The following is a 6,340-nucleotide window of genomic DNA, read 5'->3' as shown; positions in this document are numbered from 1 at the left end:
GGTTCACCTTAGCCCGGGCAATCCATTTAGAGGACAAGAAATTAGTGGGGCGGACAGCGGGTTCGCAGCCCCAGAAGGGCTAGGAGAACTGTACCCCTCATTGGAAGGGTTCACGGAATCGGAGAACCCACAGCCTACAATCGGGATGTGTCCCTTAAAAACCATAGGACTGAGAGCGGGGGGACCCATTAACATCAGGATACCCTGGAAAGAACCAGATTTGGCGGCTATGCAGGAGCGGGTGAGAGCCTTGCTGGCCGACGAGCCCGGTCACATACCGGAACTTATGCGTTTGTGGATACAAAATACAGGCGCAGATTGGCGGGACGTCTGCCACATGGGGAAGGCTGTATTGCCCGCGCGGGTGTGGGACCAGGCCAAAGTACACGCACGCTGGCCGAATTTAGCACCAACCCCGGCCGAGACCCTCGCCGATTGGGAGGCCCTGGTCGACCTATTGTTGGCCGGGGTATACACCGCACTGATGCCAACCGACCAATTAGTTGAAGCAGCCGAGCAATGTAACATGGGCGACGATAAGAAGGCCGATGTGAAGGACGACATGTTGCAAATGCTTGTCCAGGAACCCACAAGGGCCCCCCTCCCCAAAACTGGAACATACAGGGGCCCCCTCCACAGCCGCAGAATTGGGCCGTGCAAAACCACCCCCCACCCCCCCAAGACCTGAGCTCAGTCCCGGGGCTCTAGGCAACACCCCAACACCCCCGCCCTGCCATACCCGTTCCACCTCAACCCACCCCGTCCAACCCGTCCCAAAAATCATTTTCCTTGAATGAGAGACGTAATATGAATGAACAAAGATTGTACATGGGAGTGACTGGAGGAGGGGCATGATTTGAGTCGATCTGATTTTCGCGCGAAGTCTGGGAGACTCACTGGTATATGAATGAGGAATGAATGTATATTGGGATATTAATTGACGTGTGTATCTGGCCAAGGTATTTGTCTGTATGACATATGCAAAGCAGAGGGTTTCGGTGTGAAGCTTTGTAAGTGGTCTGCTTGACGTGCGGGAAATTCAGGCCGGGAATGTCGATTTTAGCGTCTATCCGAGGGACCAGGTGAGGTCCTTAACTGAGTCCGGATTTTCAGTTGTTTGGGAGTGTTTGGGAGCGATTTGATATAAATCGGGTCAGGAAAGCACTCGGAGGAACGTTGATATGAAGTGGTTTCTTGGAGATGGTTACAAGATGGGCTGCTTTTGTCTGTCGAGTGGCAGTCGGGCAGAAATTTGGAATTTGTTGAACTAAATTCAGAATTTGAATCGAAATGTGTGTTTTACTTGAATTGAAGAGTTCATTCAATGGCAGATATTGTGTATTGTATGTGTGGGGTATATCCCTGAGGCAGCTCACCTTTAGGATGATGCTATGTCACGGGGTGATGATGATGTCATGTAGTGCATTTTGGGTCAGAGAGGTCAAGGTCAGAGATCCTGTTTTTTGCGATGATTACGAGCTAGGGATGAGTTAATGACAGCTGACTGTTGGGATTCGTGTGGAGGCACGAGGGTGCGCGCCGGGACGGAGGGCGGCGTGGCGTCGCCGCGTTGAGTTGGTTGTGCCAGGTCGATCGGCGATCTCTGAATTTAAATCGGATTTTTGTCGTGTGTATTGTGAATTTTAGCGTCTATCCGAGGATCCTGGCGATGTTCGTTTAATTAAAGTGTGGTACGAACCTGTGGTTTCCGCCGTGCGGCTCCGTGGAAGTTTGGGTATAGTTATTGTGCGTTCGGGCAGGAGCCGAGCGAGCCGCGAGTCACGTGTGCGCTGTATGGGGGGCTCTCGGTTTTGGGCAGTTGTTGTTGAGTTTGTTGAATTGGGTTCGGAGCATGGGATTTGCTCAGAGTGCCGGTGATAACCTGCCTACTCAAAAGGGATGTGCCCTGCACGGTGGGAGGTCCGTGAACGGTTGGCAAAGGGTTTCTTGAATTTAATGGCAGGAATTATGCGATTAACGATTATATTGTGTATTGCTGGTGTGAAATTATGTCATGGTGTGGAAATGTTATGGTAGAGGTGCGAAATACACACCCTTTGATCTGAAGGGAGAGCGGAGGTTGTGATTGCATTCCTGGTTCGCTGTGTAGTGTATGTGGTTGTGTTTGTCTGTCTGTGGAGTTATATTTCAGGATATATATATATATTTATTTTTTTTCCAGGCTATTCAGGATATTTCAGGATATTTCAGGATTATATTTCAGGATGAGGCATGGATTTTAAGGAGGAGGTGTGTGCCCTGAGAAAATTGTGGATCGCGGATTGGGCACTCTGGGTGCGCACTGGGGACTGCAGTTGTGTGTGCGCACAGGAGGTTGCAGTGGAGTGGGCGCGAGGAGGTGTGTTGATGAAGTGTGCAAACGAGGAGGGATGTGCGAAAGGTGTGCACCAGGTAGTAAGGGCGCTGCATTGTAGAGCATGTCTCCCACGGAAGTTCCTGGGCGGATTGTGACGGTTGTTGGATTAGTAGGGCGTTAGCATTTTGCAATGTGGAGCCACAATAATGGTCGTTTGTCTGTCCGGATGTGGAGTTCTTGCAAGGACGGGAATGTCGCCGGACTTGTATTATTTGTGGGATGACAGCGCTGGTTACCCCAATTTGAAGTTTGACCTTTTAAAATTTATTTGACCTTTGTTCGAGATATGTAAGGGAAAGAGGTCAGAGGTAATTCACTAACCTTGGAAGAACGACAGGCGGAGTCAGTCTACTGGGTGTTGCTTTAACGGCAGGATATAGAACTTAAATCTGGAAAGAAAGGACATATACTGTTGGTTAAAACTGAAATCATGTACGTAATTAGTGAACAGAGAATATCGGGACATATACTGTTGGTTAAACTGAAATCATGTACGTAATTAGTGAACAGAGAATATCGAGATCTGTTTTCTGTTGTTGTAATTGTCGTTGACGTCTCGATTCAGGGGACTCAAGAAATAAACAGATTTCCGGTGCCGACCGGAAGCGCCAGGTACAGTATGCTTTGAATTTAATTTAACCGAGTCGAGTACAGTGACGTGTTTGATCGAGCTCTGGAGATAGTCATGTTAAATGCAGGACAATTGGGAAGATGCAAAGAGATGCAAGTAACATGGATTAAGTTGTGGTATCAAGAGGTGGGTGCCTAGGTATATTGTGGTTATTATAACTTACTGATTATGGGGGGCGCACCGAGTACAGATCGGGTTGCATGGTGGAGCACGCATGCATGGAGCTTGGTGGAGCAGGCATGCATAGAGCGTGGAGCTTGGAGCAAGCATGGAGCAGGGTGGAAGTTGGCATTTCGATACTGTATATTATATTGTGCCTGTCTGGAGAGGTGATGTCCTGTGCTGAGGCTGGTGACACGCCTCTGTTATTTGGCTGTCTGTCTGTCTGATTGTAAGTCTGTGACACTATGGAGGGCTAATTGAGTGCTCAGGCATCATTGTTCCATGGAAGCAAGTACTGTGTACCTTGGGCCGAGTTGGGCCCAGGTACTCATGGGAATGGATCAAACCCACAAGGAAATTCAGTCGCTGAGGTTGCCAGAACTGAAAATCGAACTCTGGGCTTCTCAAATAGTCACAAAATTTGGACCTGGGATGGGATATAAGGTCAATGAATCAGGGAAAGGTAGATGTAACACAGAGAGATGGACAGGACAACAATGGAGTTTATATGGACTGGTTTGGGGCAGTTTCAATCTGACGATTACAGAGTGTTTTGTTCTGTTCACGAAACATGTAAAATTCATGGAGTTGAAGTGATTTGCAAGAAGACAGCAGAGTCAGTACTGGGATACAACCTCGTCCAGGGGTTTTGGTCCAGCCTGCAAGGAGTCCAGGGGTTTGTTTCAGGGGTTTTGGGGATGTTTTTGGATGCAAAAATGGGATGCTGTGCTCATCTGGATGTAGAATTGTAAATACTGACTACGAGCAGATATATCCATCAAGGACGGGGAATGATGTGCAGTGCGATTGGGTAGGAGGTAAAGGCCATAAAACACCAACCCCATGAGGAACGAAATAAATGGAGACGTCGACAATCACATGATGGTTGGGATTGAAGAACAACCTACTGGGATTTCATGATGTCATCCGGCATGGTGAATGCGTTGATAAAAGTCTACTTTTGACTGGACCAAACGAAATCAAAGTTGGAAGTAAATCTCGATACATAAGGTGTGAAATATAGCATAAATAAGCTATAGGTAATGGAAATATGGCAGTGTAAGCTCGCCGAGGGAGAGTTGCCGGTAGTGGAGGACGTGGCAGATTAGTGGATCAAACATCGGAAAGCGCAGGTCTCAGAAGGGAGTAGTCAGCTTCGATGATGCAACAGTGTATGAGTGAGTAATTGTGATCTGTTTAAGTGTAAGAGGCGGTGGAGATGGAAGGAGGTGATGAAAGCGTGGATGAGGGTTTCTGCAGCCGTGAAGGAAAGGGATGGACAGAGACGGGCGATGTTTTTAAGGTGAAAGAAGGCTGTCTTTATGACCTATTTAGTGTATTTGTCAAAGGAGAGGGTTTGGTCAAAGATGATGCCAAGATTCCGGTTGTGAGTGGATGTGGATACTGGGAAACCATCGATGTTGGGGGCAAGTTATGGGTGGATTTGGTGAGTGGTTTTGGGTAAATGAAGATTAATTCAGATTTAGCGTAGTTAAGTTCGAGGAAGTTGATTTGAAGCCAGAATTTTATTTCAGTGATGCAGTTTGTCAGGATAGAGCGAATTGTGGTGATTAAGCTGTTGTAGATGCTGTCAATTTTGCTTTGGATGAATGAAAGGAAGGAGATGCAGTTGTCTACTCTGAATGACAGGTGGTGGTATCCAGGGCGCTGAGGAGTTTGTTCACGTTGTAAAGTTTGTTTATTTATTTGTTTATTTAGTTTGTTTATTGTAGAGAAGAGTGCTTTTGGGATTCTGGAGCCAGAGTGGATAATTTGAGAGTAGTAGGCGGAGTAGAGGGCATCTTTGAAGTGCTGTAGGCGAGGAGGTTGCCGGCGTCAGAGGAGAGAGAAGGTCGCTGGTGATTTTGAGGAGAGCAGTTTCAGTACTGTGGCTGGAGCAGAATCCGGATTGGAATGTTTCATATAGGTTATTGGCAGAGTGGTGATGTTTGAGTTGAGTGGCCACAGCACGTTCCAAACTTTTGACAGAAAGGGTAGGTTGGAGATGGGTCTGAAGTTATTTAGGGTGTCAGGGTTTAGTCCAGGGTTTTTCCAGAATGGGGGTGAAGTTTCACGAGTTTTTTGGGGAAATCGGTATGTGAAGCTGGATTAAGTTGGAACCGCTTGGTGAGCCATGGAGATGGATTGGATGTTTTGTTGTTGGTTGTCTGGGAGTTCGGTTGTTGCATTGCCAAAGGTTTCTGTGTGGTGGACACACCTGTTGGCTGTTGTCTTGTGTGACGTGGGTGGAGATGTATGCGGCTGTGTGTGGCTGCCTGGAGTCGGGAAGGCGGCTACAGTGGTTGATATTGGTTGTGGATTGTCCGGGGTGCTTCGATTTGCATAGGGGGTGAAGATTGGGATATTACATTATTTTAAGTAAGTATTGGCATGAGTAATTACATAAGTAATTATGAGTTATTATGAGTAATTAGTGGTATGAGTATTAGTTATGAGTAAGTGATTATTTTAGTAAAGTTACATGTTTCGCTGTGTTGTTGATCTGGGGACAAGCTAGTTTGATGGGTACCCTGGGGTCTTCAGCGTGTCTATGTGCTTGTCTGTCTGTTACACCGGACTCTTGAATGGGTTTTGATGAGACGAATTTCAGACATAACAGTGAGAATCTATTTTGAGCGAATCACAGTGGGTGAGAAAAAACATTGTGTGTGACCAGACACCAGAACTGACCAGAATTGGAATTGGAATTAGACCAGGTTATTTCTATTATTTGTTTATTCGCGAAAATAAATAAATAATAGGGGGAGGTTCATGGAGGTTAATGGTGGTTTGTTTGTGTTAATGGAGGTTAACGGTGGTTTGTTTGTGGTAATTCTAGTTGAAACTCTAGCTGAAATAATTTTCGTTTAATTTTTATTTTTTATTTTTTATTGATGTAGGAAACAGGCAAATGGGATGCTGAGAGAAGGATTGAATTTAATTTGAATTGGATTGGATTAAATTGGATTGAATTTAAAATTGAATATTGGATAAAATTGGATCCACTTGGAAAAAGTGGATTAGGAAATTGGAGACCAGGTGTTCTATGAAACTATGAATTGAATGAATTTAATCTATGAATTGGAGACCTGGAGACCAGGTGTTCCCAGGGCGCTTGTGGACCAGGTGTTCCACCAGAGGAAAAAGACCAGGTGTTCGTGGAGCACTTC

The sequence above is a fragment of the Myxine glutinosa genome, unplaced genomic scaffold (genome assembly GCF_964187855.1).
Source record: "Myxine glutinosa unplaced genomic scaffold, kmMyxGlut1.1 SCAFFOLD_2293, whole genome shotgun sequence".
NCBI classification, from domain to species: Eukaryota; Metazoa; Chordata; class Myxini; order Myxiniformes; family Myxinidae; genus Myxine; species Myxine glutinosa.
Note: the sequence above shows the minus strand (reverse complement) of the source record.